The sequence below is a fragment of the Harpia harpyja genome, chromosome 15, assembly GCF_026419915.1.
Source record: "Harpia harpyja isolate bHarHar1 chromosome 15, bHarHar1 primary haplotype, whole genome shotgun sequence".
NCBI lineage: Eukaryota > Metazoa > Chordata > Aves > Accipitriformes > Accipitridae > Harpia > Harpia harpyja.
This window is the reverse complement of record NC_068954.1, coordinates 12,614,261-12,639,852: the sequence shown is the minus strand read 5'-3', so window position 1 is coordinate 12,639,852 and position 25,592 is coordinate 12,614,261.

Below are 25,592 nucleotides of genomic sequence, written 5' to 3'. Positions count from 1 at the left end.
GTCCTACTGACTTCAGGAGGCTTTGAATCAGACCTTTTGAGAAGCCAATCAATAGCATCAATCACAATTGGGAATGAATAGCCAAATCAATTGCTGAATCAAGAAACAGCATTTAAAAAATGTTTAGATGGTTACAGAAAAGTTGAACAATGCCAAGGAATTTGGTAGATTAACATTTTGATGAGTCATGTTCCTGTGCTGACAAAACAATTGTGATATTGTTTTATTTTGTTAATTTTAGAAAAAATCTTTAAAATTAGAATAAATTTGCCTATGCTACATAGATAAAGTGTAGGATTTAAAATCCTTTTTACAAGAAAAGTGATGAAACTGCTGTGTGTTTAAAAACAGCGGAAACATTGTAGTTGCAGAATGGTGGGTCTGCAGAGAAAATAATGATTTATATTGACTGTACTGATAACATCCTTTTTCATGGCATTTCTTTGTTTGTATATCCTCATCTCCTCTCAGAATAATTTCAGGTTCTCAACCTTCATATTACTTTGCAGGATCAAACCCAAATTTATTCTTATCAAGTAGATTGTATTAGAGTATTATAACTGAAAAGAAAATCAGGCTTTTTAATCTACTGTAAAATAACACATAAGCCACCCATGAATCTATATGAAATTGGAAAAAAAAGATACTTTCATCTTAAATTCAAGAATAGTTTATTACAGCTGATAAGTGCTACATCTCAGGTGAAGCTTAATTTTGGTAAAATAAACTGCTGGGTGATACCAGTTACCTTCATCTGCTAAATACTGTTATTTTCTTATTATAAATACGTGGGTTCATGTAGTTGACTTCTGTGAAATTGCAGATTTATGAAGAGATGAACAATTCCAGAATATTCCTCTGTTTTACTGGGTTTCAGTGTTATGCAAAAAATATTCCAAACAGCGTAAGCAGCATTCACATCTGCCCCCACTCAAAAAGCACAGCATACCACTTAGACAGCACAAACAGAATGCTTCACTGCTCTCTTTGTCCAAATAGTACACTCACAAAAAGTACATATTTTTCAGAAGTTTTTGCAAATATGTTGAGTTTTGCTCTTCAGGAAAGATTAACAAGAGCCAGTCTTCTGAAATCTTATTTGCCTAATATTTATTTTGCCCCACTTCCTTTTTTCAGATTGCTTGTACAATTCCCAGATCTACATTGTATAATCTTATCATCTCATTACTCATAATTTTTATACAATGTCATTATTCATAGCAGCAGTCCTGTAGCCAATATGAGGAACCAGATAATAATACAGGAAATTCAGCAGCTTGAGAAACACATGTTAGAGTGCATCTTCTGAAAGCGCACCTTGGTGTGGGTTCCTGAGATAATGTTAAGTAAAGGTTATCAGTAAAAAGTACGGTTACAAATCATATTTGCTTATGTTTCCCCCAAAGGAAGGATGATCATCCTTCAGAACAGGATCTGGAAGGTGTCTAGTGCTGCCAGCACAGGTTCAGGAGCACTGTCTGTCTCAGGCTGCTTCAATGAGAAAGACTGAGAACATCAGTACAGATAAGGCATTGTCAACGATTTGGGGATCATTAAATGGACATAATGAATTTCTTGTCTTCATAGAAAAGAACATTTTCTGCTGAAGTGTCTTAGATTCTACCTAGATAAATAAAAAAAAAATTATAAAAAAAAAATCTGCTCCAAAAGAAAATCTTTAAAAGAAAGAAAAATACTCCAATTCAGGCATTACTTTTCATGTTTGGCTCAGCCGCCAAACAAAAAATAATCTCTTGCACAGTCTTAAGAAAGACCATGTCGTGGTTTAACCCCAGCCAGCAACTAAGAACCACGCAGCCACTCACTCACTTCTCCCCCGACCTAGTGGGATGGGGGAGAAAATCGGGAAAAGAAGTAAAACTTGTGGGTTGAGATAAGAACGATTTAATAGAACAGAAAAGAAGAAACTAATAATGATAATGATAATACTAATAAGATGACAATAGTAATAATAAAAGGACTGGAATATACAAATGATGCGCAGTGCAATTGCTCACCACCTGCCAATTGACACCCAGCCAGTCCCCGAGCAGCGATCCCCCCGCCCCCACTCCCCCCAGTTTATATACTGGGCATGACGTCACACGGTATGGAATATCCCTTTGGCCAGTTTGGGTCAGCTGTCCTGGCTGTGTCCCCTCCCAGCTTCTTGTGCCCCTCCAGCCTTCTTGCTGGCTGGGCATGAGAAGCTGAAAAATCCTTGACTTAGAATAAACACTACTTAGGAACAACTGAAAACATCAGTGTTATCAACATTCTTCTCATACCTAACTCAAAAACATAGCACTGTACCAGCTACTAGGAAGACAATTAGCTCTATCCCAGCTGAAACCAGGACAGATCGCCCTTCTTATACGGAACCAGCATGACATAAATTGTCAGTAACTCACAGGAGCACAGTAAGAACAGCAACAGTACAGAGTGGGACAAGCATGGCCACAACAGACCCAGCGTCTCGCCGCGGATACAAAGTCAGTACTACAATAGACAGCCTAGCAGCGTCAACAAGCTATGGCAGGGTCAGCTTGAAAAGCCATTAGCAGCCCAGCATCAGCAGCAGGAAGCACAGCAATGATAGATGAGTGAGCAAGAGATGGAAGAAAATAGTAGTTTAAACTTTCAAAAAACACAGTTTTCTCCAGAACAATAAAGCCAGCAGACAGAGAGTTGTATGGCAACATGGGAATCAAGAGGGATGGTTGCAAGGTCATCACCTCCCCAAATTTCAGATGGCTCAGTGCCAATGAAACAATATCAATTGTTATCAAATTGGGAAGCCCAATATCACCTCATTGAAACACAGCGAGTGCATTTGGTAGTCCGGAATAATTAATGATGATAGCAAATCTCTGATATCACATCTTTGGACTATCCTGAACAAGTTGTTAGTATTTCTGACAGATTTCTACCCCAGCATTGTCCACAAGCATCCATCCGTTGTTACAGAGATATTCCTGAGCTCTTCGGAAAAGACTGCCAAGGGCAAAGCTGTAAATGACTGTGTATGTAGATACTAGGAACAAAGACTGACAGACTCCTACTACTCCTGCTTGTGGTTGCCCAGGAAGTATCATGTACCTCCCTGTCTTATAGACAACTATCTCCAGGAATCCTTAAGGACCATACCTAGGAATCAAGCTGAATTAGAATTTTTTCCAATGTTTTCTTTGCCAGAGAAAAATAGGTTGATGCAAAAAAATACTACAAGATTTGACCCTAAGAAGATCTGGCAATAGCCAAACAACCTCACATTTGACCTAACAATAAAAAAAAAAAAGGACATTAAAAAAAGGACTTATTTCTCTTTCTTTTTTCCCCCCTGTCTTTCCTTGGAAGCTTCATAAAAATAGGAGCCTTAATAGGATAAGTGGGACTGCATGAAATATTGCTGTTCTTTGGAATATTTTGTGCCACTAATGACATAGTTCATGCAGGTAAAGATTCATTCTAGAAATAAAAGCAATTACTAATACAATTCCATGTTCAATATTATTAGTTCAGCATTTTAGTAAACGTTAAGATTCCCATAATGAGTCCTAACATTAAACTATTTTTATTCCTTATAAAATATAATTTCATTAACTTATCTGGGAAATGCAGGAAATATATTATTGCTTTGTTACTGAATGTGAAAATACATTCAGCAGCGTGCAGCTGGAAACTTGTTTGTACATATTCCTGGGGCAAAATGAAAAGTAGGTGGAGAAAGAGTATAATGAAAGACTTGATACAAGCTTGGACTGCTGATTTTTTTAATGGAAATTTTTTTAATAGAAGAGCACAAACATGTATTTTTAAAAGCTGGATGAACAAATAAGAATAGCTCTGGGCAGATCTAATCTGCACGGCTAGCACTTACAGTATGCATTAAAGAATTCAAGCTGACACTGACCTTGGCAGCACTTACAAAGGAAGAATTTTCACAAGGATGAACACGTCCTACGCTGTGTCTTCAGTTTTGTGAACAGTCTTGTATTTTTTTTTCAGTGTTAACTATACTTATTTCTCATACCTCCATTCTTTGCACCCTATAATTATTTTCAAGCAATAACATACTAAATACATGGGATAAAAGAAGAGTCGTATAGTGAAGTATACAAGCATAATTCAAGCCTTCATCACCCTTTGAAAAAGATCCTCTTCTGAAGACATGTCAAAACATTTTTTTTCTACAGCTTTCCCCCATCCTAAAAGCTTTTTTACAGATATATTGCTAATGACAGGGTTTTTAAAAAACAGATAATAAAATATACACATAAAATAGAAAGAAACACAAAAAATGAGCATTCTATCCACAAATACTTATTTCACAGGGAGAAAAAGAAGAGTTATATTTTAATTCTCATTGCACTCTCCTTATGGCACTGGCTTCAAAATCAATACCATGTTCAAGTTCCCTTGACCATCACACTCCATAGGTTCCTGGAAGCTGAAGATTTCTAACACTACTGTTTTTTTATAACCATCCCTGCTAACCATTCCGAAGCTGGGCAACTCAGAGCTGTCAGTGTTAACACAGGCTTACAGATACCATGGTCAGAGAGGAATATTGAGACAATTCAGCACCCATCCATCACCACGAAACCTCTCCCAGAGTGAAAATATTGGACAAGACCAGTAGTTCACCACATCTGGTCAGTTATGGTGTACTTTTGAGGCACAAGCATATCACAGGCGAACTTTGGCAAGCCCAAGCAGGTAAGTTTTGCTGTAGCTAGGCTGATCGTCGGAAAGTCCAGCTCTAGTTGCTTTCCACCATGCTGGCAGAACCTCAGCAAATTCCAGGACAAAAGCAACTATGAAGAGGGAAGAAAGTGAGGCAGAAAGAAGAATGAGCTGATACGTAGGGTAAGGGGCACAAGGAGCTGGGTCCAATGGCACATAACACATTGTTCATTTTCTCAAGGAAAAGTCTGCTCCAAAAAGGGTGGGAATGTTTGGAACAGATGAGAAGAATAAAACCTGAGATCCATCTTCAGACTAATCTATAGGACATTACCTTTCCCGTAGTCAGTTCCCTGGCTGCTGCATACGTATAACCCATCCCTTCACTCATGCATCTACCAACATACTGCTCCAAACAAACAAAATTATTTTAAAATTAAAAAGATTCTTTTATCTACAGTGTAGAAGTAAATCAAAGATTGCTCTCTTCAAGAAGGGATTTTTTGGGGGGGGGACATTTTGCCTTCATTAAATGTCACAGTAATAAGCAATAAATAAATTAAAGGTACATTGACAGACTGAAAAAAATGAATTGTAAGATCTTTGGGACAGGAACCAAATCTTTGTTGCAAGATTTTGCAATAAACAGTGAGTTGTAACCAGAGGTCCTGGATACTGTTGGAATACAAACCTTAGAATAACAATTTCAATGCCGGAAAAGACTTTAAACAGCTGTCTATTTCACCCTTAGCTACAAATAAGAAATAAAAAAGTTTTTTCAACTCTTGCAGTCTGTTGAAAACACTGACTCTGGCACAAGCTTTCCCTAAGTTTCCTCGCTAGTCAATGGAGAGAGACAGTTCTGTCCCAAAGGCAGTTCAGGTCACCTTAAAGCCCAGCCTATTGTACTGACTGGGGTTTCCCAAGTCAATTCAATCTGTTTCCCATCTCTCCACGTGTAGTCATAACCTCCATTCAAAATTGTGAAATATATCATTGCCAATATGTTGCATTAGAGGCTCCAAAATGTCATTGTTAATGAGAATACATTTTGATTATACTTTAAAACATGGTAGGTTATACATGTATTTATACATATATATCTCTCTCTCTATGCTGATGCACTTATTTTTCACGTTTCTTTGGTAAGCTTTGCATATTTGCATATTTAAGCTTTGACAGAAAGTATTTTAAAATAGAATTAGTCTAGGCATCTTTCTTAGTGCATACACTGAATATAATTTATATTGAATTTTCATTATGACTCCTGGCTAAAAATATTGTGATAATTCAAGGGGCCTTGTGGGGGAAAGATGTTAAATAACAAAATGGAACATATATTTCTTTTTAGTATCAATACTTGGTCTCTTTTATTGCAGCATCGACTCAGATCAAATATCAAATGGTAGCATATATTTTATAAAATGCCTGTATGTTTACTTTGGTTACCTTATCAAATCATGAACTAATTTTGCTTATGAAATTAATCATAACTTGTAAATGTTAAATTGCTGCATTTCATATAGACAGCTGTCAGCCTTTCATCTATCAGCCAGAATGTCATCAGATGAATGCTGAAACCAGTGTCCTAATTGCCATTTTCACCTAAATCATACTTAACAGAAATTAACTTTTAATTTTCCCAGGTATTTTTCAAATGTATTTTGAGTTTACCTGACACTTTGTCTAGAAATGCTCTACTGATGGCTCAGCAGGAACACAGCAAGTAAGGAGACCTCAGTGGCTCGGTCAGGGGACAATGGCAGGTACATTCTCCAGTGGTGTGTGGGAACAACATGGTGGGATGTCCATGTTGGGAGCAGAGCGTTAAGGTCAAAACTGGATATGAATTGTAAGAGCAAAAGTTGAGCTCATCCTTAACCACATGAAGCTTCTTGGTAACGTATATTCACAAAAAGTGCCCTGTCACCATCTTGCTTGATGAAGAACCTTTTATTATATACAGTCATTCCAGCCCTTTCTCTGATGCCTTCCCTCAAACGTTTGTCATCTATTCTTGTTTAGAAACTGTCTTCCAACAGTAGAAGGAGTAACAGGGCTTCATCATCTCTTTCAACTCAATTCCCTGAAAGAGACAATAGCTATACTTCTACTATACAGGTGCTGTTATTAAGCTCGATTTTAACAATCTTGCATTTCTTCACTTATTAATTGCCCACATTTATCCAAAATACACTAAGAGCAGTGTTAGCTTTGCATCCAGTCATTAGAAAGGCAGACAGAAAAGATACATTCAATTACTATTTATTAAAAAATCACATGTATGGGTACCTATAACAGAATTCAAGGCTTTCAGTAGGCTGTAATTGAATCATTTTGTATTAAATAAGCCACAGCTATATCTATTGTTCTAGCAGCTGAGAAAAAATGATTCAGAAATTATATTTAAGCTTTTCTGCGTAATTATTGAAGTATAATGGCACTTAACATCTGCATTTCTGTTAGAGTCAGCATCACTAAGCTTAGCTAACTCAAAAAATATCACCAAATACTGTCTGCAATGAAAAAAATTCAAAATCTGTACACATTGCTTCGATAAAATATGCGAAGACATATGGCGGGTTCTTTGCTTGGCATATACCCGCACAGCTCCAAAAGTCAATGGAACAATGCCAATTTATATCGCCGATTTACGCAGCTGAAGGCTCACGTGCTTCTCTCCAGTGTAACAAGGTGCCTGAGCTTCGCCAGCTGACGGTGGCTGGGGAAGCTAAAGTCGGCAGAAGGCCAGCCTGGTGTTCCCAGTGCCAACCCCTCCTCTGTTATTTAAGATGGGGGCATGTTAGCAGCGATCTCCAGCTGAATGATCAGCGAAGCATAAAGTTTACATAATATCTCAGCTGGACCATTCTTTCTGCTTGTCTGCATGGTCCAATTTTTATTATTTTACTTGATTGATTGTCTGGGGTTTTGTGGTTGGGTATTTTTTTAAGTTTGAGAATGCAATTTTGTATTTCAAGTATATTTTCTGGGATATTTGGGACATTCTTGCACAAACTTTGCACCATTAAACACAAGGAAGTTTGCCACTGAGTATAAATCTAAGACTCTTGTCTCTTGTCCTGAAAAAGTAGCCTGTTTACCTCTGTATACTGCACACAAGAGCATCGTAGTATTTTCATATAAAAGCATCAGATAAAGAGACATTTTTCAAAAACAGGTGAGTTCATTGATTTAAAAATAAGCATGTTTCTGAATTCTAAAAATTGCATGTAGTACAGACAGTTACTGCTTAACTCTTGGGTATTTTAAAGATATTTCCTATTTTGTATCTGACTTTTTGTATCTTAACTTTTTACTAGACAGCAAAGTTCTTCAGTGGAAGTATGATTTGCTGTATAAAAAATGATGAGGTAATTTAATGGAATCTTTCCTTGGGATTGATTCCTGCAGATTTTAGTAGAACCTGAGTTTCCAGGCATCCCGAAGTTTACTACAAGGCAGAACAAAATTACCTAGGTATTTCAAGGAAAAGTGTTTCAGAATTAGCTATGTGAACATTCATTACAAGTACCCTTTGGTGGGGTCACATCATCTCCGTACATGACTTCACAACTTCCACTGATGTAACTAATTTCAGAATGACGAAGGCCATTTTCATGACTCCGTGTTGGACACTAGTTAACAAAGAATCAGAGTTGTGAGGTCTCCATCTTAGACATTCAAGGCCTTGACCCCCAGACATCACAAACTCTGATCAGTCTGTGGTGTGGAAGCTGGTGGTAGACACAAGTGCTCTGACTGTCATCCTTGTACTGATCTGTAAAGTTCTATGGTTAGTGGCTTTTGTAAGGTGGTTGACACCCAGTATCATCATGCTCTGAACACTGGGAGTTCCCAGGATAGAAATGGTATGCATATTTCCAAGCCACGGCCATCAGAGGTGCCCCACAATTATTATAAATGCAATGTTTTCATTGGATTCCCAAGTTTCATTAATGATCACAGGCACACAGGAAGAGGATGTGGGAAGATGGCTCTGTGGAGTAAAGATATCTTTTCCCACCAGAGGTGTAGGATGGGGAACAACTGTCGTGGTTTAACCCCAGCCAGCAACTAAACACCACGCAGCCGCTCACTCACTCCCCCCCACCCAGTGGGATGGGGGAGAAAATCGGGAAAAGAAGCAAAACCCGTGGGTTGAGATAAGAACGATTTAATAGAACAGAAAAGAAGAAACTAATAATGATAATGATAACACTAATAAAATGACAACAGCAATAATGAAAGGATTGGAATGTACAAATGATGCGCAGTGCAATTGCTCACCACCCGCCAACCGACACCCAGCCAGTCCCCGAGCGGCGATTCCCCGCCCCCACTTCCCCATTCCTATACTGGATGGGACATCCCATGGTATGGAATACACCGTTGGCCAGTTTGGGTCAGGTGCCCTGGCTGTGTCCTGTGCCAACTTCTTGTGCCCCTCCAGCTTTCTCGCTGGCTGGGCATCAGAAGCTGAAAAATCCTTGACTTTAGTCTAAACACTACTGAGCAACAACTGAAAACATCAGTGTTATCAACATTCTTCGCTTTCTGAACTCAAAACATAGCACTGTACCAGCTACTAGGAAGACAGTTAACTCTATCCCAGCTGAAACCAGGACAACGACACAGAGAGAGGCTTTCCCAAAGAGATCAGAGAATGTGTTGTAAATACAGAAGTATCACTCCCAAATTGTAAGAAATCCTGCTATTGTAAACATCAACCTTTACAAATATGAGACAGAGAATCTATTGGTAAGACATCATTCCTGAAAGCCAGTTCACGTTGGGCAGAAACTGTTTGCCCAGCTGTGAGGACAAAACTCCAGGGGGGACATGCAGATACCTATAGATCAACTCTCTTTGCTCGGCTTTAGGTACACAATAAAGAACGCTTAGCTAAAGAATTTTGATCAGTTGCTACTTACTGGGATCCAGAGAAACTTAAGCTGATACTTCTTACGGAGCACTGAGAAACCAGCATCCCGTTACTGTCTATTCACAATTGCTAAAATCTAAAGACCTCACACTTACAATGGCTAAAATGAAGCATGAGGAAGACAAAGCAGTGACCCTCAGTTGCCATTTAGGGGTTGCTACCAACCACAAGTCCACAAGCTCCTCCACACTGTCACCCTGATCTATAACGCCAAGTTACCCTCTCTGAGACAGAGGTGTCTGCTGCTGATGGTGAAGGTGTTACAAAGTCTAGTCCATCCGTCTCTGTTCAGCTGCCTGACTGGACTCCTCAGGCTCACTTGCACATTCCCAAGGGACCTGACTAATGGCCCTGCCCTCCTAAGAGCTTCTTCTGAATTGCTTCTGAATTTGTTTTCTAGTTGCCCATTTCCTTAGCCCTTATAAACTTTTCCATAGATTAGGTCTACTGATAAAGGAAGGATAATTTCTTGTCCTGTGGCCTCCAGAAATATGTTTTCCATTAGCATGGATGGTTTTATACTTGCATCATTGAATTTTTAATGGGCAAGTTAGTAAGTTTTACTGTTTAAAATTCTTTTTAGACCAGGTGCACAGCACTTACTACACCTTTTGGGCAACCTATGGTCCCCAGATAGGTTTAGAAACCCTTGTTTTAGAACCAGCTGTTCCTAGAAACAAACGTTCATCTGCCATTTTTACTATTCCATATGAGAATAACAGAAATTATAAACCAAATAATAACCATTTTCTTAGATTTTATTGTCTCATTGATTTCTCTCAACATTGTGTACTGAATTTCCTTTTCTTATGTAGACCCCTATAGGATAATCATACTGATATATTTACTGTTATATACGACATATTCTGAAGGTTGCTGCTGAATAGATTAAACTGTGTAGTGACTTAATCTTTGCACTGTTGCTATAAATTCTATGGAATAATTTACCTATAGATATATTTCCCTATCGATTCAGCTTGCTCAGCTCTCCTTGTGTCAGCTGCAACCAAGTATTATTATTTGTACTGGGGTTTATCATCATTCCATCACTATTCTGTAATGCTTGTTATACTGAAATTCTCATCCACTGCAATGTAAAATACACTCTTTCTAAACAACTCTGTGCAATCGCATAGAGGGTTTAAAGCTTTCTTCTTGATATCTGTTATTGGATTATTCTTGTTCTGACACTTCAGTGATTGTTTTTTCAGACTTCACCCATGTTTGTTTCTTGCTGTGCTTATTCAGTTGAAACTGTTGCTATTCTTTATTAGATAACACTAATATCAGGATATTAACAATTAATAACAGATGCTCCTAATCAATATCTGTATGCTTCAGATCAGCCCAAGTTTCCCCATTTTTTGAGATATACAGTCTCCAGAATTTATGTGCTGGTATTTTGCCTCCATATTGTATGCAATGGTATCGGTACCCTCAGAATAAGACATTCTGTCTGTAGCATTTATACTTTTCCTCCTTCCTTAAGCCTGCACTGAAATTCAAGAGTTTTCTTTGTCTAACAGGACAAGTGCATGGAACTGAAAGTACATCAGAGGAAATGACCTCTGAAGCCTAAAACATAATATTCCCATTTAGTAATCTAAATTTAGCTTCCTGAAATTCTCTTCTACACCTCTCTAAACATTTGTAACAAATCCCTTTAAAAATACTAATTGAGTTTTTAAAACCAAATAAACACACAGAAGATTCTAAGAATGTCTGACAGAAAATTTCAACTGTATATTTTAATAGATGAAAAATACATGTCAGATTTTATTAATATTACATAAACTTTAAAAGGTCCTCATCTTTCCATTAAAACTTCTACTAGTAAACATTCATTATAAATCCCTTTGCTATCAAATATTCACAGTATTCCTAAATAAATCACTAGCAAATACTGCAATATTAATATCTAAAAAAACCTATAAACCACAAAGATCAAACTATCAACAGAAAAACTTAACATAAAAACATTTCAACAGTTTTCAAGCAGAGTGATTCTATTTGAAGACTGGTAAAAGAATCCACTAAGTTATTTCAGATAAGGATGAAGCTGTTTGGGTCGAGCTTTTCTTGACAGCCCAATCCTGATGGGGCCCTTGCATGTTTTAAGAGGCTGTACTCTTATAACTTCATGTGACAGAAAGTATCCTATATTAAAAAAAAAAAAGAAATAGAAAGTGAAAGTAACCCAGAATTCCATATGATATACACCAGAGTTACGTACTGCCAAGACATGTAAATTAGATGAATATTAATTGCAGCTTCTCGGTCCTTTACTACATCCTATCCCATCTCCATTTTGTGCAGCTGTAGAGCATCTAACATAGTCTTTTGGGTTGAAATTGAAATGCTAACAGATGGGTCACATGTAGAATCCTTCTCATTAGAAGGATCCTCAACCTAACATTACATAACTTGCCTTGCAGACTGGCAAAGGCCTATAGTTTGATACAAATTACCATTCTGGGACAGAGGAGACACTGAGAGCAGTATGCTTTAATACTTACCACTAGTCTGAGGGGTTTAGATGTACGAATCCAAATTACACAGCCAGGCATCACTCTACTAGTGTTAATAATCATGATGCCTCGTCTTGTGCCACTCATTTTCCAGAAAATAAGACAGGAGGATATGGATTTTCTGTTCCATAGTCTATTAGGTAAGGTATACACCATCTAGTAATCTGGAGCATGATTCAGTCATCCTTTAGAAGCTGTTCTGTTTTGCATAAAATAATATACTCACTGGGGAAGAATGGAAGACTGCGACCTTGTAACTTAGAGACTAGAACAACAAGTCATCCGGAAGAAGTAATAATCACACATGAAGGTGCCAAATTTCTCAAGATCTTTTCCAGTTCTGTTTTCCATTATTCTACAAAATGATGAAGCACTGAGCAATTAGCTAGGATATCAAATAGTGAGCCCATCAGAGCCTTAGGCACTCAGCTGGGATCCTACTAAAGGGAGAAAAAAAATTCTCTTAGCCTTTCACGAGAATTTAAATGATGGGATGAGAAAAAACCCAAAGCTCTGTTCTTAAGTCAATGATGAGACAGTAGTGCTGCTATATCTTTTATAAGACTCATAAGAGTCAGTTGGAAGAGAAACTGCATGCAGTAAAATTCAGTCAAGTGTTATGGGTTTATATGTAGCCAGTAAATCATGGTAGTTAGTCGTGCTGAATTGTAAAATTGCTGAAGTATAAATCTTCTTTTCCCACCTAGGTATCTCCTTTCCAAAACAGTCACAGTTTCTGAGGCAACAGTCACTTCATGTGACCAAACAGTGGGATGTAAAACAAAGAACTCATTGATACCAGCAAGTATAAGACCTGTACCTCCTAATCTTCTAACTATGGGAGCAATATGCTGGATTAAGCCACAGAGTTTTGGCAACTAAATTGGCTAAATTAACAGGCTTGGATTCCATCGTGGAAACAGAGTGATCATATCCAAGACGCATAAACAACCCAAACCATGTAAGAACACATGTGATGACTCAGAATCCTACTAAAAAATAGAGGGAGACAGCCACACATCAGCAAAACTTCTGACATTAACTTCTATCAGTACAGTAAATATAGTATTCCCCCTGACAAAAATAGATATAGTCCTTGCTTCAGAATAATCTCTAAGGTAGTTCAGTGTAAATGGAAGAGAACTGTCTCTGCCAACCATAGATTGCAGCACAGAAGCAATGTACCTCCTCACCAATTCCCTATTTCATAGAATCCCAGAATCATAGAATGGTTTGGGTTGGAAGGGACCTTAAAGATCATCTAGTTCCAACCCCCCTGCCATGGGCAGGGACACCTTCCACTAGACCAGGTTGCTCAAAGCCCCATCCAACCTGGCCTTGAACACTTCCAGGGATGGGGCAGCCACAACCTCCCTGGGCAATCTCTTCCAGTGCCTCACCACCTTCACAGTGAAGACTTGCTATCAACTGAGATTGATAATGAGGGGAACATAACATTTTTTCAGCTTCTTCTACTGGAAGCATATTAGGTGCCCGTTGATTCTGACAAAGCTCTGGAAAAAAGGTATAAAGTGCCTTAGAAATATGCCATTGCCCTAGAAACCTGCATGATTTCTCAGCAATCACAGGGAAAAAAAGAAGTCACTCATTGCTAAGGCTTTCTTCCAAACATTTCTGGAGAGGCTCAGATGGGAACTTAAAAAAGTCTAGGAAGCAGTATAAAGGGAATAGTTACTGCTAATGGCAATGGAGGAAATGTCTGTTTTTCTTTGCCCTTGGCCCTGTGGCCCAAAACAACAGGGAAAGAAGAAAGGAAAGATGATCCAGGTTCAGTCACCTTCTGATCTTCTGCAGGAGCTACAGTGTTCCATCTAGCAAGCTTCAACACCATCTGAACAAAACTTCCAAGAAGAAGATGTTAATATCAACCACCTTGTGCTGTTATGCACAATACAGCATTCTGAAATTTGAATTTTCCCTAAGCAATAACAACACCTACTACAAATGTCAGAAACTAGAATCCACCTGCCACAAAAGAAAAAAAAAACCAAACCCAAAACCACCTTATAGAGCAGTGATAAGCAGTAAAAAAGTAGAACAGAATTCTCTGTAACATTTTGCATTTGGTAGATGAAATATTATCAAAAGATGACATATCTTCAATAAAAAACAGGTGAAAAGAACACCAGAGGTCATCTGTAAACATTCAAGATTTTTCAGTCTCATTATTTCACAGAATGGCCTGAATGAAGAAAACAACTTTCTGAATTCTGAGAACAGCAAAGTATGCATCAGTTTTAAGAGGTGCGATGGGTAATAAAAATGAAAATATCTGTACATGGTTTGACCTAGTGAAACAGAAGTTATCTGTAGCCTTTTCCTTACAATGCTTTAGTATTTCATTTCAGAATAAACCAATAGCCTTGTTTTACTAAATGTTTCCAAGTGTTGGAAAAAATGCGAAAGCATGCTTTTTGAAATCGTAATAGATCGATTGGCAATATCTTTCTGAATTTCCTTCCACAATGTGTCCAAAACTGCAACTCTTCCAAGAAAGTATATCAAATCATGTTCTCCTTATAGTATATCTTGGCTACACCACAATGATTGGAGGCCCAAAGATGTTTGTTCCAAATGGCTCCAAAACAAGCAAAAAAGGAAACACCACATTGTTAGAGTTCTTTTCTTCTATCCAAAGAACAAAAAGACTCATCTGCATGACTTGCTCTGTGACCCAAGCCAAAGATGGGACAGCTTTCTAGCAACCTACATTTAAACAAAATGTGATTGCTATAGAGACAAAGATAAAAAGGGAAGAAACAAATACAAATGTTTGAGATATAAGTTTATCAGCACTGGTATTTGTGGTATAAATAACAAAATAGTATTACTCTTACCTCCCTCTTTCTGTAAATTATAGTTTTGTTCCTTAAGAAGTGTGCAGGATAAAAAAGCTGGGTCCCATGTGTATGGCTTTTTATAAGCTGCATCAAAATGGCCTGAAAACAGAAGCATAAATACAACATTTAAGATTTTAACTAATTTCTATAAACAAATAACTAAGTTTGTTTAATCTAGTTATTAATTTGTGGTTGTTGTTGACGTAAAACATATATGTGCATATTACAGGAAATACTAGTGAAGCTACAAAGTCTCACTCTCAGTGCCTTGTCAAAAGCAACCTATACACCTCATGCAGTTCTCCTTTGCATAGATGCAATGATGCAGTTTTTAATCCTCTGATGATATATCATTTTCTCCGCTTAGGTCTTCTTATTCCAGACTTAGGCAGAAAAGTGATCACTTAGTGAGCAATTTATCCAGTATCTGTTAGGTTTTCATTCTCTGGGGCAAGACATTAAGGTGTAACTTGCAGCACATTATACTGTTACAACTACTGAACAGACTTCCCTCCAGGGCTTTTCTGTGACACTTTTCTAATTGCTTCACAAACACTAATTACCTTCACAAAAACCCTGCAATCTTCACTTCACAAATTTAGAGCCAAGTCCCTGAGAAATTGATTTCCGATGCCAAATTTGAGATGGCTGCATTTTTATCAGATAATTTACCAAATATGACCAAAGCATATCTCTCATTGATTTTATTTGCAGCTGTGAGAACTCATCACTTCTGCAAACTGAATTTCAGGTACGAAATCTGATAAACATGCTGTTTGAAAAGTGCCTGAATAATTTATTTATCACATAGGAGCTATTTGTAAAAGAAGGTACAGCATTCAACTGGTTTTCTTCTTGGTGTCCTTCCTTTACTCATTAAATACTTCTTGATTCTGCAGCAAATGTGGTAGGAGTGTTAGAGTTTACAAAGAGGGTTGCCCACCTATTGTTTGAAGCAGACATTCTGTTTCTTTAAGGAAAAATAAAATAATTTTTAAAAAGGCAGCATCTAAACTTTAAAGAAACATAACTATAATACTGCCTAAATTTTGTGAGGGCCTGGCCTGAAAGCCAGAACTGTAAGTGAGGTACATATGCTTTCTTTATGGTGGATGGAAAAAGTTAGGTCATCCCAAACAGAATGCAATACAAGCAATGAACCAGGCAAGAACTGCTTAGGGCAACGCCATGAGAAAAATAAACTGCAGGATATGTTTAGAAACCTACTGCTGCTTTCCAAGCTTAAGGTCCTTAGTGGAGCAAACTTCCTTCATCTATTTGGGATCTATGGCCCAGAATTAACTTCTGAGGACAGATAACTAGAACACACTTTAGAGAAATATGCAAATATCACACATGACAAGTAGGGCCTACCACCCATGAACATATTCATATGTATCTTTATTAATCTATTACATGAACTTGTGTTAAACTGCCTATTTTCCCAAACTAATGTTCTTTAAATAGAAGATATTAATACCCATGTCAGCTGCAAAATCATGTAAATGTTGCAAGACTAGCTATTGTGTTCACTTAGAGGTCTTAAACAAACCAGAGATTTAACAGGTGACTGTCACCACTGATCACCTAACTCCAAAAGAATTTTTTGTGACTATTTGACTCCTCATTAATATGGCCTTCTGAATATTATGCAAAATCCTTTTTGAAAAGATGAAGCTGATTGTCATGACACTACAAAAGTTTTCAGTAGAACACATCCCTGGAAACATTCAAGGTCAGGTTGGACAGGGCTCTGAGCAACGTGACCTAGTTGAAGATGTCCCTGCTCATTGCAGGGGGGTTGGACTAGATGGCCTTTAAAGGTCCCTCCCAACCCAAACCGTTCTATGATTCTATGACATCGGTTGTAAGAAAACAGTTTGTATCCTTTGTGAATATTGTATGATGTTTTAATTGAACCTTTTCTCTCTGTAAATGTGCATCTTACTGAGTTTTTTACTCTTTTAGGGGTTGCAGGGCTTATTATGATGAAATCCAAGACAAAATAAATAATCTGTAATGGAATTTGCATTAAGGTGGGTTTGAGCAAGCCTGAAACTGACTGACTGAATTCTGAGCTACAACTGCTACAGCACAGCATGCAGGCAGCGGTAGTAGCGTAGGTTTTTTTGCATTTGGCTACTCATAGGCAAGTACCTTTTGTCTGACAAACCTTGTACAATTCGATGAAAACTCAGTTATTGTTACAGAATTATTTGAGTTGAGAAACACAACTTTAAAGCAAACCAAATATTGCCTGAAATTTAAATTTGCTTATTAACATAATAGCCAATAATTTCTTGTGCTTACCTTCTGCAATAGGTAAATGCAGCAATTCTTCACTTGACAGTCTTGAAATACAATATTCCTTAGATACTTTTTGGTCTTCATTTTCATTTGATATCTTTTCATTTAATGAACTTTCACTACTGTCAGTTATGTTTTGCCCTTCTATAGTACCAGAGATTGGAGAAGAAATACACAGTTTCTTTTGAGGAACACTTGTCACATTTTCATCTGGCCCCTCAGAATTTTTTAATTCACAATAATTGTTGTGTGAGTTTGTTTCCAAACTAGATAAATTGTTTTCATTTCCCTTGCTAATTTCATGAAACATATGTAGCTCTTCTAGCACTAAATCAAATCTTCTCTTCAGTTCAAATTCATATGTGATTTTATTTTCTAAAGGTAAATACTTATCTTTTACATCTTCAAGACATCCATTGTTCATTATGGTTAAATGCATTTTTAATTCCTCTTCTGCAGCAATGAATGTTTTAGATTCATCTTCTGAATATGACATAATCAAGTCATTCATTACAGTCTCACATTGACTTTCATTAGTTACATGCATTTGTTCATCATTTATCTCTTCCTGTTCTTTTACATATTCAAGATTATGTTTCAAAGTTGCTGGCTCTAAACTGACTGCCTTATTTGTCTGTGTATGCCCTTGTAAAGAAAACTGCACTGTTTCTTTAGCCTGTAATTGCAAGTATGTATCTGGCATGGCAGGACTTCCTGTGGATGGGTATTGTACAGTGGCATGAATTTTTTCACTTTGTTTTTGTTTGTCTGCACTTGAGGAACTCCTGCAGTGTCCATCTTCACTTACTACTCTGTCTTTATTGACAAAAGAGCTGCTATCTAATGGCAAAGTGATAGACTGATAAACATTTGAGGAACCAGGAAATAAATTTTCAAAATTTAAATAAGGATTTTGGTCTTCTACTTTTTCTTTTTTATTTGCTAAATGTGGGCTATATGTATCTATTTTTTTGCAAAATTCAGGTTTGTTTGTTTGGCTATCTTGTAACAAGAGAGAAATACATTTTTCCATAGTTGTTTTTAACTGCTCAGGTAGAACTAAGGCATCATTTGATTTAGCAGGCAAATTAGGAACCTCTTTTGAACTGGTGACTGCATTTTCTTCAGACAACTTTTTTTTGACAGAATTGTCTTGGATTACAACTGGGATCTGGTCAAAGTCTTCAGAATCAGTAGTAAGGGGAATTTTTTCATATGTGTCAAAAATAGAAAAATATTTTTTAGAAAGAAAATTATGAGAATATGTTTGCAACTCTTTTGACCTAACACATTCTCTTCTATCAGCATTTATACAACAAGAAGTACCCAAATATTTTTTCATGGTATATGTGACTTCATTTGTAACTTCATTTGTAGATGTTATGCAATTTCTACATCCAGTTGTTTCATGTTTCTCATTTTCACATAAAACAAAAGGGAAAGCTTTAAATCTTTCTCCATGAAAAGAACTATTAAACATTTTATTTGGTTTCTTCTTCTGCTGCTTTACTGTAGTTACTGATATTTCCTGATTTGTACATTTACTATTTACCTTTTCAAATTTCGGTTGTGAATGGGCAGGAAAGTAACTCCAAAATCTAAGATTTGCTCCTATCAGATACTGTATTTTTGTGATATTGCAGCAATACATTTTGTCTAGTGAAGAACAACCAAAAGTGCCCTGCAGCAAGATTAGGCATTTAGCAACTAAAATTTGCTTTTTCATACCGTTTTTGTGACTGATTGACCTCAAATAGGTGCTAAACCCTTCACTCCCTCTGGATAAGAGATGGTGCTTTCTGACATATCTTCCCTTATATAATTCACTTTTTTGGTTACGAAGGAAGGCTCCTCTTTTTGGGAAAGTAAACTCTTCTTCATCTAAAGATCTAGAAAAATGTCTTCTCTGGCATTCATTATGTAATTCAAAACCAATGCTCTCCAAAAATTTAGAACTTACAAAGCCTGGATAAGTTTCATTTTTTTTATGAAACTCTGTGTTTTGCCTCAAAGTATTATCTGTGTATGAGTTTAACTGATCTTGCTTTCTGCCACGTAAAGGGTGTTTCACCACTGGCATAGACTTTGCTCCAGTTGGCAATAAAGTATCTGTGCTATTGAAAAAGGAAGCAAGAATTGTCTTTATTGGTTTCACCTTCGAATGCTTTGAAATAATAGCCAGCAAACAAATGCATATTTTATTTTTGTGGTTCCTATTTGTATTGCTCTTTACTAACTCTTGAGCATCACACTGCTCGTTTAATGTTTTACAGAAATGAAACCAATGTGTAACACTGTTATCCTGACATGTGGGCATATCTCTATATAAAGATTCAGTCCATGCCCTGAGCCACCCAAACAACATGTTTTGAAATGAAAACTTTAATTTGAACATTTTCTTTCCCCTAAATATATTGCAACTCACTTTCTTATCTGGAAAATTCTGCACAATAATGGGAGGACAACTACTTTCAAATATAATGTTTTTAGTTAAATATCTTTTGAAATCAAGTATTTCTTTTGCAGAGAGTTTTGATTCTGCTTCATACAAACTAATATCACTGCTAGAATTATGCACACCACAGTGTATGTCTAACTTATTTTTCTCTAATGCTTCTGTTATTACTGGAATACTTGTCTGTGTATGAAATGTTCCTGCTTTCTCATTACTGCTCTTCCTCCCCATTCTCTTCAAAAGATCATTACAGCTGACACATTTCTCATTCTGAATGTTTTTAGCACTAATATAAATGTGAATCTTTGACTTCTGGTCATCATCACCATCTGAATTCTCCAGCACTTTATCTTTGAAACAATTTTCAGCAAATATTTGATTACATTCAATGTCAGTGCTGTTGTCTCTGAAATAAGTTACAGATACTTTTCCTCCTTCTGCCAAAGCACTGTGCTCTTCTTTGTTAATTGATGGGTAATTCTTTTCTTTAAATTCAGAACCAACAGTTGAAGCTTTTACACTGCTTTTATCATTTTGCAATTTTTGTTTCTCTACCTCAGACATTTTTTGCACACCATGTATCTGTTTAGATTGCATCAAAGATGGTTGGCCCTTAAAATTCTTCCAATCCATCTCCTCCAAGTTAGTTGATGCCATTTTACTATTTATTTTATTTGAAATGCTAGGAAGTTGAAAATTAGGGATTTCCAGCCATTGTATACTTTTAAAAGGTTTTAATGTTGGAATTATATATGATGAATTATTTTTTTCTTTATTGTCTCTTTCTGCAGTAGTTTCATTATCACTACTGAAATAATCTTTATCTTCTGTAGAACATACTTTTTTCAGAAAATTACCTTTCTCATGTTCTCTGTGTGAAAACACAGAACTGGTACCACGTAAAAATGGAATTTGCAAAAGCTGGTATTGTTTCCATTTTTTATCAGAGACAGACTTATGACTTAAATATTCCATCTGAAACAAGTCTCTGTTTAAGGATGTAACTGAAGAATTTTGTCTGAGTTCATTATCACCATTTCTTTTATCATTTTGTTCTATATTGTTGTTCTGCTGCACTTGGGGTGGATTTAATACCTGTAGATTTTTACATGTGTTAGCAGCACTCCACACACTGAGCAACTCTGCTTCAAGAAGCTGTCCATGTGCATTTAATGAAATGTCATCTTCTTTAGTATTTTGGCTTTCATTTTCAGGATTCCATTTTTTGGTGGACAGTTTATTTTCTGATACTCTACATGGTAATCTTTCATTACTACAAGTCTGAAAACGGAAAAACTCTCTCATACAAGTTTTTCTTGCTGCATCACAACTTTGCTTTTCTAATGCCCAGTTGTTTTGTCTTTCTGATAAATATATAGGTTCATGTGGTGATGTTTGGTACCTGTTCACACAATGTATGCTTTGTTCTAGCTTTTGCTGCTCCCGCTCCTCTTTCTGTATGCTTTTTTGATTACTTTCTATTTTAATTCGCTTTGGATATAGGTAGCGTTCAGTTTCATCTGATGATGCAGATAAAAATCTTTCAGAACATGTACTTTCCATGATTACAAAAATAAGTTCTATACTTGCTGAGTCAGTCCTGAAAGTTAAAGAAATATTAAAGTATTAGGCATAAAAGATCTTTCAATGATTTCCAAAATGTACAGGACACAAAATCAGTAATTCTATCATCTACACATTACCACAGTGATATTAGTTCTGCATGCATTACAGGCCAAAGATAAAGACAGGATCACTGAACAACATTTAAAACCAAGATCTAGGATTTAAGATAGAAGTTATTTACTAAAGTTGCAGATGTATGCAAAATTAAAATGGGTGATAATGTCACTGTGTCAACAAGGTAAAGAAATTAATTGCATTTTTCATGCATTTGTCACACTGTATTTTTGCCAAAAATGAATACTGAGAACAAATATCAAGAAAATAATGCCCACTGACGAACTGTTCTGATTTGAGGGACCCTTTAAAATTGTTAAAAGCTGAAAGAAATTGCCAGTCTTGTCTTCATTGTGTGATAATTTGTAATGTGGAACTGTAGGCAAGTTTATCAAAAGTCCTCAGGTATGACAAAATGCTGTATCACAGTGTATCTTCATATAAAAAGAAACAGTGGCGTGGCTGGCACAAATCTAGACTGTTAAATGTACTGGTGCTCCTGATTTCTAAGTGCATGTCTCTTCAAGTTAAATGCACTGAGCAGCTTCATTTAAGAAGTGATCTACCCAGTGTGTGGAACATAATTTGAGAAAAATAAAATTTCATATACTGATTGAGGGAATTTATTATACTTGTAACAGACTGGTTCACCAGTATCTCTGAACAATCCAGTCACCGTGCAGAATTGACCTCAGAGAGCCAACAGGAAGGCGTTCAAAACATATCATGAAGTGCATAATTAACAGAATTAATTTTTTAACCAGGACTGCATGATTCAAGAATCAAGTAGCATTCCTAATTTGACAGGTTTACTTTAACGGCGCAGCAAAATCCATTTTGTCAAGGAACACTTCTGCTACTGCGGGATATACCTGTGAAATGCAGGCAGTGAATGAATCCTCAAGCTTGTGGCTTTTCTGCCTCCCCTCCTCCAGGAGGCTTCCCCCTTGCTGAAGGTGACAGGACCCCTCTGTCCTGTCCCTGAGGTGGTTTCCCTCTCCGGTAAACTGCCACTCTCCTCTTTGAATTAAGTTTTACCGTCCCTCCCTCCTGGTTTGTATAACCTCTTGTAAGCTTTTTTTTTTTTTTAAAAGTCTTCCACGGGGATTGCTTTTCCCCTCCCTGCAGCAGGGCCGCTTCTCTCTCAGAGCCCCGATCCCGCCCTGAGGTACTTCCCCTCGATGCACTCGCTCCTCGGGGGCGAGGGGATCCCCCTCCAGCCAACCTGCCCGCCCCGCCTCAGCCGCCCCCTCCGGCGGAGGGCTGCCTCCTCCCAGGGCTCTGACTGCCCAGCACCCCGGCCGCCCTCTGAGCTCGGGGCACAGCTCCGTTCCAGCTGGACGCCTGGCGAAGCGGAGCACGGCCCCGGCGGGGACCGGACGGCGCGACCGGCTGACCCGCCGCTGCAGGCGCCCGAAGGCGGGAAGAGCCCCCGAAGGCGGGAAGAGCCCCCGGAGGCGGGAAGAATCCCTCCGCCCCTCGCCGCTCGCTAGCACTCCGCCGGTGAGGGGACGCAGTGCCGGCGTGTCCCTCCGCCCGGAAGGAAAGGGGCCGGTGGCTTCTCCTCGCCCTCGGGCACCAAAGGAGAAAGGCCAGTCGGGATTTATGCGCCAAAGGCTGCAGGGTGAAGCGCACGGCTGCCAAGACGCTGTAGAAACTGCAGTTTGGTTGGAACGTCCTTTCTTTGGTGCCTGAGCAACGAGGGTCACCGACGAGAGCCGAGCAAACTGCCGCCGCTTGTTTCCACAAGCGGGACGTACTTTCCCAAATCGCCTAATTCCGAAAGCATGAGATCCTGCATGTGCAAATGCTCATGTCCGCGGCCCTTTTCCACGATCCTTCTCTGATTAACACACAGCAGAAAAGACATGACTTCCCTTACCTTTTTTTTTCACAGTAGCAAGTGTTGATTCAGCCAAGGACTTTATTCCAAAAATAACAAGTATTCATACAGCTTCACACTTTTGAAATAGGTGTTTCCTCTTCAACCGCTGAAATTTCATTTCCAAAAGGTTATTTTTTAAAGTTTGCGCTAAACCAGCAGGTTGCTTTAATACCGTTAAGAATGGGCAATAAAAATAGAAACATCCTTAGGGCCTGTTGCTGCAAATATTTTGTTTGAAGGCTTATCATCCATACTACAGTGAAGAAATCCACTGAAGCCCAACAGATCCATTGTTCCTGGTAGCAAACGTTACACGCAAGAATTGTATAGAACCGAGCCTTAAAATAGCTTTCTCTTCAATATCTCTGCTTTTGTAAATATATCTGGCTAATAACTGCTTTCTAATACTTAAAAGATATTATTCATTGAATTAATCTTTAGTTAACAAGGTATGGTTCCTGCCTATTTTTAAGCAACAAATAGTCAGACTGAAATCAATTAGATTACATTCACATTTTAAAATATTTAAAATACCATATAGAATGGCGGTCATAATATAAACTAGAAATAGGATTTTAAGGCATGTAAGAGAGATTCACCACAGCGCTTATGTTTGCTACTCCTCTGCATTGGAATAGCATCTAGGACGCATTCCTGGAAGACAAATTATTGTATTTTTCTGAAGTGGAAATGCTGTAGTATTCACAACTGTTTCTAACATCTTCTGAATAGAGTATTCCCCCACTTGCCTGTGAGTGTGAAATCCCTTAGTATGCATGGTAGGCTGCAAGTAAATAGGAGTGAGTTTAAAATTACTCAAGTCTTTGAACAGTGAAAACATCCAGAATTACATGAAAAATAAAGAAAACTGCCTTTTGTGCACCTACACAGCTATAAATTAAGATTGTTTATTAAACCCCATCCAGTTGTTCCACATCTATGGCTTACTTTGCTGTACATAACTTAGATACCTAGCATAAGCTGACAGACTTCCGCTGAAGCATAACCTGCATGCTCTGCACTTTTCAATTTGCAACTCATGAAAAAAATTTATTCATACAACTTGTTTACTGATAGTACAAATTGAATAGAGCATATTTTTACTAATGGACTGGAAAAAAGACATAATTGCTTTCCCTGCTATTCAGTTCAATAATATTTTAATAAGATGTAAACACCACATTTTTTTGTAGAATTTCGATAATTTCAAACTTTCTGTCAATTGGTTATGTCTCCATCACATTTATCAGGTATATAACTATTATTATACTGTGTTTGCAAGTTGACACAGTGGGTTGTAGAGCAGCTCCTTGACGAAGTCAGCAAAGAAGCTTTGGGTTCTGATGCAGCAACAAATTCTCAGAAATATTCCTTCACTTCAAAACATTATTTAAAACTCTTACAAAAGGTTTTGTAGTTCTCATTCTCTTTTTTCTTTTTTTTTCTTTTTGTTGAAAACTATAAAAGAAAAACATTGTAAAATATTAAAAAAGGAATAAATATTCAGAAATTAAGTTAAATATCAACAAAGACAGCACGAAAAATAACTATGCTACTCTATGTGATCAGTAAGACACTAAAATTTGACAATCTTGGTTTGTCCAGTGAAACAGTGCAATTTGGCTCAAGTCCTTTATCTCAGCTTAGCTGTGCTAGCTTAATGATTGCAGCCTTGACTTTACAATGCATAGTAAGTAAACTGCCTTTTTAGAATGTGAAATTTCAAGACTGAAGGACTGTTGTAATCCATCATATTTCTATCATGAACTATAATGCTAAAAATTTTCACTCTGAAAGTAGCTCACCTTGTAACACTGATTCATCAAAGGCCGTAATTAAGATTCCAAAGGAAACTTACTGGTTGACTAGGAAAAGGTTCATTTTGATAGTTCTCTTATGAACAGGACATTGGTCATTAACATTCTTAAAACCGTATTTTACAAATTACCTTTTTTTGTCATCTTACTGTCACGTCACACAATCACTTCATCGTTAAAAGTATCCATAAAAAAAGTTGGTGTGTGAAAATACTTTCTATACTTTCTATCACAACTGCTGTATCTGCAGCCCTCACACACTTCCTGTCTATCCATGTAATTTTGAAATCACTTAAATAAAAACTTCAGTCCTTCCCTCTTTTCCAGAGTAATCCATATTGTTCCCAACAACTAATACGAACCATTAGGCTTGCTAAATGTTTAATAAAGATAGAACTTCAACTTCACCTAATGTACTTGAAATCATA